General features: G+C 42.9%; 1 pseudogene; it reads right to left on the reverse strand.

Moving 5' to 3' along the window:
• The window catches only part of LOC119334166, a 138353-nt pseudogene that overhangs the window by 5979 nt on the left and 120438 nt on the right, over nucleotides 1-11936 (reverse strand).

The raw sequence follows: 11936 nt of genomic DNA on the forward strand, positions 1-11936 counted from the left end.
CTCCGCCTAGTTTCCCTTCCCTCCGCCCGCCACATCGTTCCCCTCTGCTACCACCCTTCAAGTTTCAATTTTTGGAGACCACTGTCCGCATCTGTCCATCGTCGACCACGAAGTTCGCCCCCTCCATGGACGCCATCAACCCAAGCACTAGAAAGCACGGGTGCCCCTTCTCCACTCCACGAACGGCTACGCGCTCAAGGTGGAGGAGCTCACCGTGTTCGAAAGGTGGAGGAGCTCACCGTCAAACTCGCCAGAGTGGTGCTCGCCGTCGGCCCCGCGCATCCAGGCCCGGCGCCGCCGCCGCCAAAGACCACCTCTTCAAGGTATCAGACGCGCCCACCATTCTTGCCATTTCAATTTCAGAGAGACCATATGCAGGGCATCAGATGCATATCTAATTTCGAATTTCTGCTCTGTTTGTCAAACCACTTTCAGTTGTGTTTACTTTCAGCTCTGTTTGTCTCTCGCAGGGGTCGCAGGACCACCCGGGCCTGGTCACCATCGCCATGGAGGATATCCTGCAGTTCGCGGCGTCCATCGGTGGTGCAGGACACCCACGTCTTCGATTTGCTGGAGCCCAAGGCGCTGGAGGTCCTAGTGCTGGAGGATGCACATGGCAAGACCAATCTCAAGGGCCTCTCCAAGGTTTACTCTGCTCTAACAAATCAGCCTCTTTTCAAATTACACAGAGGATTGCAAAAAAGTTATGTTTGTTGTGTGTATCACAAATTCAGTTTTAGTTCTAGTGAAGTTTCTTGTCCTTTATGTTTATTCTTATCAAAAACAAATTCAACTAACCAGATTGCAAGTAACCAGCCTCTAGAGCATGTAGTTTCCCAATAATCTTATTTGGCACTTCTGCGGATCTGTTAATAAGCAGACACCGCAATTTTGTAAGCTTAACAATACTGGATGGTACTGTGACTGGTGCCTAGAACCAGATACCTCTAGAGCATGTACTCCTATTTATTCTGATAGGCATTTTGTACTCCAAAGGTGAGGCCATGATCTGTGGTGTCTACTGAAGGCGTTTCAGTCAAAAACTTGCTTAAGCAAGAGGAGATTTAGGAGCAAAAAACTCACTCCATATGTCTACTGTCTAGCACTTTGTGCATGAAATCTGCAACTTATTTATTCTCATGAACTTACTAAAATGGTTTTCCCAACAAATTTGCTGTAAAAGCCTTGGTGAGTAAAAGCCTTGGTGAGTAGTGGATCCTGCCAAATCAGAAGGATTTACCAACAAATTTTAGTACCATCACCAATCCATGATGAAATTGTAGTTTCACTTCACCGTACATAACCTTTATGCATTTTAGAAATACTCCATGGCAGTATCTAGTAACACAGTCAGTTACTGAATCTATATCTATAGTACTCCATGGCGAAGATTAGTGCATTTCTAAAATGGCAAATATTATGGCACAAATATTAGTTACATCACATCAAAATCTCAAATTCTTGCTCAAAATCTCAAATCTAAATTTGATGGAGTATTCGACAGCAGTCTCTGATTGCTGAAAGCATCTGTTGCAGATATTGTTTGGCTGGTGATATTGCTTACTGTAGCTAGAGTAGAAGAAGGAATAGGAGTAGCTGTAAATCAAAAAAATGCGTGTCCATATTTAGGAGCAGTAACTTTGTTAGGAAGAAAGCTAGCTCTAAACAGAGTTACTCCATTTGATATGTGATATTTTTATCCTAGAGTAGATTGTTAGGAGATGTTGTTTTTATCTCTGAACTTGTATGATATGTGAACCCCAAAAAATGCATCATCAGACAGGTGCAGGTCGATGCCCCTCCATTTGTCACATCACATACTAGACTAGGTGATCATTTTCTTTTTAAATGCTAGGAAAAGGGGAGGTGTTCACCATATTATAGAGAGCAGAAAGATTGATGGCTAGGGAAACCCAAGAATTAAAAGGAACAGCACTGAAAGCAAATAAACCATGCAAATAACCAAAATTAATTCTAATTAATTCAAATAAATCCAAATAACACAAATTAATTCAAATAATCCAAATTAATTCAAATAAATCCAAATAATTCAATTAATCCAAATAACCCAAATTAATTCAAATAATTAAGCCAAATAACCCAAATTCCAATAAATTCCAACAAAGAGTTGATATACAAGGATTAGACAAGGCATACACAAGGGCATGACATAAGGGCCTCTTTGTCCCCTCTTGACACAAGATTACACAAGACATACACAAGGAGCACCTGACTACATGACATAAGGGCCTCTTTGCCCCCTCTTGACTACATTCTTTTCCTTTCTCTGGCCACTTCTTCCCTTCCCTTCCCTTTACTTTTTTTTCTTTTCCCTTCTCTAGCTAATTCTTTCCTTTCATTTTCTTTTCCTATTGCAATTTCCATTTCTTCTATAGTGTCCCTAGTATCAACGACTACCCGACTGTCGCAATATACAGTGGTTATTTCCAGTCCAGCATTTTGAAAGCGATCCTTGTGCAAGTGGGGCAACTTCTATTGGTTTCCTCCTTTGTCTTTCATAACTTCAAACATATCTGCTTCTAATGTGATAAAGCTTTTGTGCAACTTGTCAGGATCGTAGTTCTCGAATTCCCCTTCCACACCCTGTACCAGTTCCTGGATGTTTGTAGGTGACCTGCAGTCGGTTAGAGACTGGAGAGAGTTATGGAAGCAGAGGTCCAAACAATTTAACTCAGGGCTATTTGGGGGCTGTTGTAGCAATCGGATGTCAAGATCAGTTTGTTCCACAGCTTCTCGAAAAGCTACATCATTAGGAAGGACATGAGGCTTTGCGTTATCCTGTTGGATGAATATTGTTGCTCCCTCATCATCGTCAGGCCACTTATCCTGAATTGCTAGGATAACCTTATTGATCAGATAATCTCTGCACACAGGCCTGGTTACTTTCACTGAAGTCAACACTTTTGTTCCCTTTGTTCTGTTCTGACTTGTCCGCTTCGCCTCACTCTCTTCGACGAATGCCCAAATGCCGATCTTCCCATCGAATGTTAGCTCCCCCTCATTGTTATATTGAGGCCTGGCAACAGCTGTTAGAAACATTACCTTCCCAATGCTGTGAGTGTTTGACACGGTGCGCTTCGGTTCAGGCTCTCCTGGAAGTACATAGTAACTATTCTTCACTCTTGTCATGTCAAACCACTTCTCATCGATGTGAACCATATTCGTCATTGGTTTGAACATAGCCCGAGAAGTTGAAATCGAATTGTCATCGACCATGGACATACAAAATTTCAATCTCGCGAGCTTGTTCTCTAGCTTGAGATGAGGCTTCACGGTGCTTGTGATGCGGTTGAGCTCATTCAGCTGGAACCTCTTATGTAGGGTCGATTGGGCCACACCTAGAGACCTTTATTCAGTGGGATTGTCGAGGTCCTCTCTAGATCTAGCTCCTTTCTCTTTCGGCCAGATCTTCCCGGCTTCTTGCTTGAGACATCTACTTCTTTGCCATCGGCAATTTTCTTTTTGGCGTCTTCCCAGATTCTTTCAATAGATCGTACACTTATGTCCAACAGGTTTGAGACTAGCAGCTTGTCGTCTGGCTTAACAGACCCATCTCTGAGCTTGATTACTAGCAAGGCGAAGTAAACACCATGCCTCTCCTTATCTGACAATTCTCTTCTCTTCTCTTGAAGTATCCAATTCATAACTTCATCCTCTTCCTCTTGAGCTTCATCCTCTTTCCCTTCATCTTCTTGAGGCATCCAATTCATATGTTCATCGTCTTCCTCTTGAGGCATCAAGTTCAAATCCATAGCTACATTCTCTACCACTTGAGGTTCCTCCTCTTGAGGCATCAAATTCAAATTAATATCTTCACCGTCTTCCTCCTGAGGCATCAAGTTCAAATCCATAGCTACATTCTCTGCCACTTGAGGTTCCTCCTCTTGAGGCATCAAATTCAAATTAATACCTTCATCGTCTTCCTCTTGAGGTATCATGTTCAAATCCATACTCCTGCTATCAATGAAAAAAGATGAGTACATCATGGTACCATAACAAGGATATACACACAAAAAATGAGTAGAATGACAGGAGCCTTGCAAGCATTACAAAAATGTGAACTACTGATTAAGAAATGTTATGACTAAGAAATGAAGCTGCTCCTTTGTAACACCATTTCATTTCTTATGAAACTTCCAACTCCTGTCATTTCAGGAAGAATTCCAATCCATCATGACCAATTTTGAAGCTTATGTCATTAGTTTATCAATTTCATTTTTATGACTAATTTTGCTTAACTTTATGTAATGTTGTTAAGTGATCTGCTGCTGTTTGTGGTACAATTCCTGTTAATTTCAGAACATTGTGACCTTACTGCCATTGTGAACAGGGCAAGACCCATCTCAAGGGCCTCTCCAAGGTACACTAGTGTCAATAATAGGCTTACTCTGCTCTAACAAATGAGCCTCTTTTCAAATTACATAGAGGATTGCAGAAAAGTTATACTCCTCTAACAATGCAGTTTTAGTTAAAGTGAAGTTCCTTGTTCTTTAGGTTTATTCTTATCAGAAAAAAATTCAACTAACCAAATTAGTGGGTTTCTATCATTTTGGTATTGCCTAGGTGACTGGGTATATATAGTGGAAATAAACTGAAAAAGAAGAAAAAAATGCATTCTTCTTATAAATGAGTGTAGCTGCTAATGTTAGACATACTCCGCCAAGTACAGTAGTGTGCATATCTTGGAGACATCACTAAGACAAGTTTACTTAGACATTCTTCTTACTGAATTTTACTGTTGATGCTGATCTTCAGCTTTTGCACCAATTAAAGAATTCAACAAGAAGATTAATGGAGAAGTTAGCAAGAAGATTTCAGGTTCTTGAAACTGAAACTGAGCAAAAAAAAACAGGGCAGTACACTGTACACACAAGTGGCGCGGATTGCACCTGCAAACCCACAATAAAAATGATGTCTAGCGGCTGATCCACGCAAGCATAATTCAGTAGCGCCCACATGGACTTCTAACCTGAAATCCTCAAGCTACTTTCATTTTGTTCTTTGTTCTTCAGTTAACATTGGAGAGTACAATATTCAGTTAACATTGTTCTTTGTGACAAACAGGAACGGAGGAGCACAAGGAGCAGAGGAGCAACTCCTTATAGTACCTTCTTCTTGCTGATGAACATGAGCTCTGGCGGCAGCACGGGCCGATAAGCAGCAACACGGGCAGACGAGCAGCAGCAGTATGGGCAGAGGAGCTCCACTGGCGGGCGCGCGGGCAGGGGAGAAGGAGCAGCACGGGCTCGCGCGGGAGATTGAGGAGGACACGCTGGAGATCGAGGAGGAAGCGCGCAAACTCCTGGTCCACCGGATCATGGAGGCAGTTTCCGGCGACACCGGTAGGGGATCGCGGCGGCGCACGTGTGGGAGCTCCAGCAGGATGCACGGGAGCACGATGGAGGACGCACGCGAGCTTGAGGAGGATGCGCGGGGGTTCCAGGAGGTACGCGCGCGACAGGAGATTCCGGCGAAGCCCACAGGCAGTGGGAGGGGACCGTGCGGCGCAGGTCTGGGCTGCGGCGGCGGAGGAGGTAATTGGCGACGACGGCGAGAGCAGGTACTTGGCGAAGGTTAGAGCAGGTACTTGGCTACGGTGGAGGAGCTCAGCTGGGCTCGCCGGCCCCTGGCGAATCACGCAGCTGGGCGGCGCCGGCCCCTGGCGACGCGCAGGCGACGGGCGGAGGAAGAAGATGGGGCAGAGGAACTTGTTTGAAACGCTTTTGAAACCACGAGGTTTTTTTTTGCAAAATTACCAGTCAACTATGCCCGCGACATGTTTTTCGGAACGGAGGGAGTAGTATTCTTCTTTCCTTGGATCACCCCACTCCTGAACCAAGGACAAAAAGGATGTGTTGGTGAGAGCACAAACAATACTGCAGGTGTGCAATGCGATGAAAGTTGATTCAAATCTTGGTGCTCGCATTATTCCTGAATTTATTTCAGGATTTTCGGCGATACGCTTTCAGTGGGAGGAGACGTTCCCGTCAACGACGAGGCGCCTACGGTGACTTCGTAAATCTCAAGATGATATGCCGGCTCAGTCTCTCGGAGGTGCTCATAGGGGTAGGGTGTGCGTGTGTGCGTTCATAGGGGTGAGTGTATGCGCGTGTATATGAGCGCTTGTGTCTGTACTCTGTACTGATGCTAAAAAAAAGACTAAAGCACGTGCATGGCCAATGGGCATGCACATATTACATACAGGGCAGATTATTCGCTTCCTATTTATTTTATTTTACACTCAAATCTATTATTTATATATAAAAAGAGATTGACGGACTAACCACAAAAAAGATAAAAAAAAACGTCCTCCCTGTCAAAAAAAAACAAAAACTGCTGGACCTCCTCACGCATCCATACAGGAAACAAAACCCTTACGTATCCATCTAGGAAAGAAAGTCCTCACGCATCCATACAGAAAATAAAACCCACCCCTTACGTATCCATCTAGGGAAGAAAAAAACAAGGCCACCCCCCTTACGCAGGTACATATATATACCTACCCCTTAGGTCTACTAGGAAGTATGCAAGTGCAACGCACGTATCGTCAAGGAGTCAAGGTTCGCTCTCTCCTAACCTCTCCTGCTAAGGGGATAAGGGTGGCGACAATTGGCATTCCTGATTTCGTGTATACATCATCAATCTGCATTACGTGTACATGCAGAATCAGTTTTTTACAATTGTCAGGAGGTTGAGTTTATGCATCCCTTTCCCCTGTCATATTGCTGGACCTTCCAAAATGAAAATGAAAATTAGATGATTCGACTCCATCAGAACGTAAATACCAGTCCATCCCAGTATGGTTGATCAATTGCCTTGGAACTTATCTGTAATGGATGGTCAAAGTGATGGTCCTGAGGGCATGTTGAGACCATCTTGGCGTATATGTTAAAGAAGAAACAATAACAAAGTTCATACGAAGTGTGCTAATAACCTTAAGATAAATATGAATTACCTTTTACGAATAACTTTGAAGCCTCAGTTCTCTGATTAGAAACCATGTTCTCCCACACTTGCAGTCTTCTCGAGCATTTCAATGATACTTCATGGCAAGCGAAACATCAAAATAGAGCTTAAAAAAGCAAGATAGCTAAGAAACAGAAAATGAGTTAATCAGTACTCTCATATTACTCTAGAAAGTAGCATTCTTTCAATATCCGAAATTGCAAACCGTCGATAATTGAGTACTATTGACACATGTACCGAGGATGAGACTAATGTGTCATGTACTCTTTCATTTCCCGCAAAATTACTAAATACAAAGAGATTGTTTGCATACGAACACTGAATTTCTACTAAAATATAATGGCTGAAACTTTACTTTGAAACACAATGCTCGAATGTAGCAAAAATTCATTTTCTCAATTTCTGAGAACATGTATGAGAACTGCGTATATGAATGTATTAAGAAAATGGCGCATCAGCCTAATGAAGGCCGATAAGAGCATCGGCGCCACAAAAGTTAAAACGACAATGAAACATGAAGACACGATCTGAAACTAAACATTGTCGCCTCTTTAGCAAAATATTTACATGGACAAATCTAGCTATAACTTATACATTTGTGACATGCCAATATAAGTTTCAGATCATGATTTTCTTACATTTGTAACATGCCAATGAACAATGCATTTTTTTAGAACTCAATTCTTAAACCCGCAATTAACAAGAGCTCCAATTTTACGCATCATCCTAAAATATCAACAAATGCTATAAGAGGGATTGGACACAGAAAGACTAATAGCTCTGTACATAATACAAAGACACCTCATTGAGAAATGCCTCGGTCATCGCTCATTATAAAAATGATTGACTTAATTATATCTTAGCAACCAATAGCATTGTACGAAAGTATTTTGAGATTGGTGCTTATAACGTCTCAGAATTTACATAAACTAACATCAGTCATAGGCTTGTACTTGACCGATAGGTACACACAAACTTTTTTGGGGTTAGCAAGAATCGAATTGACCAACTGATCTCCACGGCCATATTCATCTGCTCTTATACATGGGACAAATTCTAGAATAGCAGCAAGCAAGGGACACAAATTCTAGAAAACCAACGAAAGGTTGTTCATGTGAGATCACATCCTTCAAATGTGTGAACATTGATTCCATTGACATGTAAGAATCAATATTTCCCTGATAAGGGTAGTAGTGGGATTAGTAAATAAACTTCGATTCCACTTACCTTTAACTATAATAAATTTTTCGAGAAGGGGCACTTTATAATAAATAGCATGTAGATTAATAAAACATGCAATTACTTTAGTTATCTATGTATATGAACTACATAAAGTTAGCTTAGCAGTTGGATTCGTGCAAGCCTAACAGATTTAATAAATAAGGCTTGGCTGCATTCGTACAGAAGGTTACAAAAACCTACAATGAATAATTAGTAAAAGAACCAACTTGGTCGGAGCTAAAACAAACTTTAATCATACAGAACGAGTGTATGCTTTGCTCTACAGCAAAAGGAGCAACATGGAGTTTCTTCGCCGGGTCTAGAAGATGATCGAATGGCAATATTATTTACATACACGACGGAGAGGCAAGATCGTCCGCAACTCCGCCAAGGAGCCGGACAACCCGATCTGAATTATTCCCTGCTCCAATTTCGAAATCTAAAAATCAGAATCCTCAAGAAAAACCCCCAGAATTAGAAATCACAACTCGACTGAATTTTTTTTGTTCATAAACAAACAGTCGAACTACACGATAGATGCCCAAAACCATGATTTCGGATATTCTAATTCAACACCCGTTCTCATTGAGAAAAATAACATACCTGTGAGATCTACAATGGCAGCAATCTATTCTGGGTCTCCGGCGCGATATTTTTTTTGCCGGTCGCTGCGCCAAGAAACGGCGGCAGCGTTGCTTCCGTATTGATCAATGAAATGAATAGCGCGCTATTTCGGCGTTTTAGCGTCGCTATAGCATATTTGGGAGGCTCACGTTACGTTTGAGCACATTTGCTCGCTACGACGCTAAACACGCTATAGCATGCTATTTTGGCGTTTTAGCGAAAAAACGTTATACGTTTTAGCGTGGAATGGACCAAAACAGGGTCATCTAGGCTGTTGGACAGACAGCAGGCTCAACAGCCCATTGGGGAATCGGCCCAAAACTTTCTCTTGACCTAACCTAGCCATCGGGCATCAGACCACAACACCACGCACTGGCAATCCCCTCCCAAATTTCACATCGATAGCTTGTAGCGGCGGCGGCGGCTGCGGTGACCCCAACTCGAGTAGCTGCCGCGTCCATGTCAGCCACACCGTCGGCGCCGGCGACTCAGCCAGGTGAGAGCTCTCTCTCTCTCTCTCTCTCTCTCTCTCTCTCTCTCTCTTCCGTAGAACCAACTCGCCGGGATGTGAGAAGAGCACCACCGTCCGCACACCCATTGCGCGCGCACGGGTGTCGCCGCCGCCGCCGCCGCGGCCTTGCGTGCACAGGGTCTCCTCGGGCGGCGGTAGGGCTAGAGTCCGCCGGCGTCGTGACGGGGTTGGATCTGGAGATGGGTTCTCTCGTTGTGGGACTAGGCCTCGGGTGTAGGCCGTTCTGCTAGGCGGCGGCCGATGTGTAGATGCCTAGATGGACAGATCTCTCTTCTCTGTAGTGTAGTCCGAATGTGTAGTTCTGTACTTCTGTAGTCATGTGCAGTTTTGTTCATGCTGATTTTAGTTACTACTCCTTGACTCACACTATACTACAGATGGGATTATGAACACTATACTGCAGTTTTGTTCTTGCTGTTAGTGTAGAAGAGTTTTGTACTTCATACTGTTTCTTACTGACTGAGTGCTGAATTACTTATGTTTCTTGTTGTGTTCATTGTCTGATTGTAGGCCTCGGCGTGTCAAGCACAGCATCAACAGCCCATGGACAAGCTGCCATTGCGAATGCGAAATCAAAAGACCCAGGATGGAAATATTGCATTTGCCCGGATGAAAACAAGAAGAATTCACTTAGGTGCATCTATTGTAATAATCTGTACACCAATGGTATTACTCGGATCAAGTTCCACCTTGGAAACATTCCGAATTCCGGTGTTCTACCTTGCACAAAAGTGCCTGCTGATGTAAGGGATGAAATTGTTGAGTATTTGACAAGGAAGGGTGAGAAAAAGGCAATAAAGGTTACAGAGCAGAAGAGAAGGAGATGTGAAGTGGACTTGAGCCACTCAGAGGGGGAAGGTGCTAGTGACTCAGATGGCACAAACAATTCTGTTCTTGTGCTGAAGTCAGCGCGTGGCACAACGTCTAAATCCTCAAGTGGCCCTATGGAAAAGTTCTGCAAATTGACACCCAAAGAGGCTATTGCTGCAAGGAAGGAAAAAGCTGCTGATAATATCCAATTAAAGCTGACAACTGGGAGAAGAGAACAAAAAAGGATTCGTGCTTGTGAGTACATTTGCCAATTCTTCTATGAAGCATGCATTCCCTTCAATGCAGTCACACTTCCAAGCTTTGACCTTATGCTTGAGTCAATTGGACAATACGGCGAAGACCTAGATGGTCCTAGTCCTTATGAAATGGGTGGGCCATACTTGAAGAAGAGGAAGAAGAGAGTGAAGGATTCCTTCAAGGCACACAAGGAACATTGGGAGCTCACTGGATGTACAATCATGACAGATGCATGGACAGACATAAGAGGAAGAGGGGTAATGAACTTGGTGGTTCATAGTGCTTATGGTGTAGTTTTTCTTGATTCTGTGGATTGTTCAGCTGCTAAAAAAAATGGTAAGTACATCTTTGATCTTGTAGATCGTTGCATAGAAGAGATTGGGGAGAAACATGTAGTTCAAGTAGTGACTGATAATGCAAGTGTGAATCAAGCAGCATCTAAGTTGTTGAACGCAAAGCGCCCCAAGGTATTTTGGAATGGTTGTGCTGCCCACTGTATAGATCTGATGCTAGAGGACATTGGGAAGCTGCCATCAGTTGACTCCACCATTACAAAAGCTAGAGCTGTGACGGTTTTCCTTTATGCACACACAAGGGTTTTGAACCTAATGAGGGAATTCCTTAGTAAAGATTTGGTTAGGTCTGGTATTACAAGGTTCGCTACAGCATACTTGAACTTGAAAAGCATGCTGGACAACAAGAAACAACTCCAGAAACTATTTAGATCAGATGAGCTTGATGAAATGGGATATATAAAAAAGGTTAAAGGAAATGAAGCTAGCAAAACTGTGCGCTCTGAAACTTTTTGGAGAGGAGTAGACATTGCTGTCAAGTTCTTTGAGCCATTGGCTAATTTGCTCAGGAGGATGGACAGCGATGTACCGGCTATGGGATTCATATACGGCGCCTTTTTGAATGCCAAGCAAGAGATCAAAACTAAATTTGAAAATGAACAAGGATCTTGTTTTCAGGAAGTGTTGGATATTGTGGATAAAAGATGGGACAGCAAGTTGAAGGGGCCACTACATAGGGCCGGATACTTCTTAAATCCATACTACTACTATGAAAACAAGAAGCAAATTGAGTTAGATGGATCATTTGAAGCTGGGCTTGTAACTTGCATGGAAAAAATGGTTGAAGATGTTGTCCTTCAAGACAAAATCAATGATGAGCTTGTGGCATATCGAAAGGAACAGGGGACATTTGGAAGAGAAATTGCCAAAAGGCAGCGGAGAAACAAAAGCTTTGATCCAGGTGCATATTCACATTTTTATCAATTCTCAAATCTGATCTTACAATGGTTTATTAACTATGGTTTTATACTTTTGAATGAAGCTCAATGGTGGTCCAGTCATGGGTCAGATTCACCAAATCTCAGAGTATTGGCGATGCGGATTTTGAGTTTGACATGCAGCTCCTCCGCTTGTGAGAGGAATTTTAGTGTTTTTCAGCAGGTAAGAAAGAAGTACAATTTATCCTGTTCTCAACTTCTCATATTAGTGCC

The sequence above is a fragment of the Triticum dicoccoides genome, chromosome 7A, assembly GCF_002162155.2.
Source record: "Triticum dicoccoides isolate Atlit2015 ecotype Zavitan chromosome 7A, WEW_v2.0, whole genome shotgun sequence".
Taxonomy (NCBI): Eukaryota; Viridiplantae; Streptophyta; class Magnoliopsida; order Poales; family Poaceae; genus Triticum; species Triticum dicoccoides.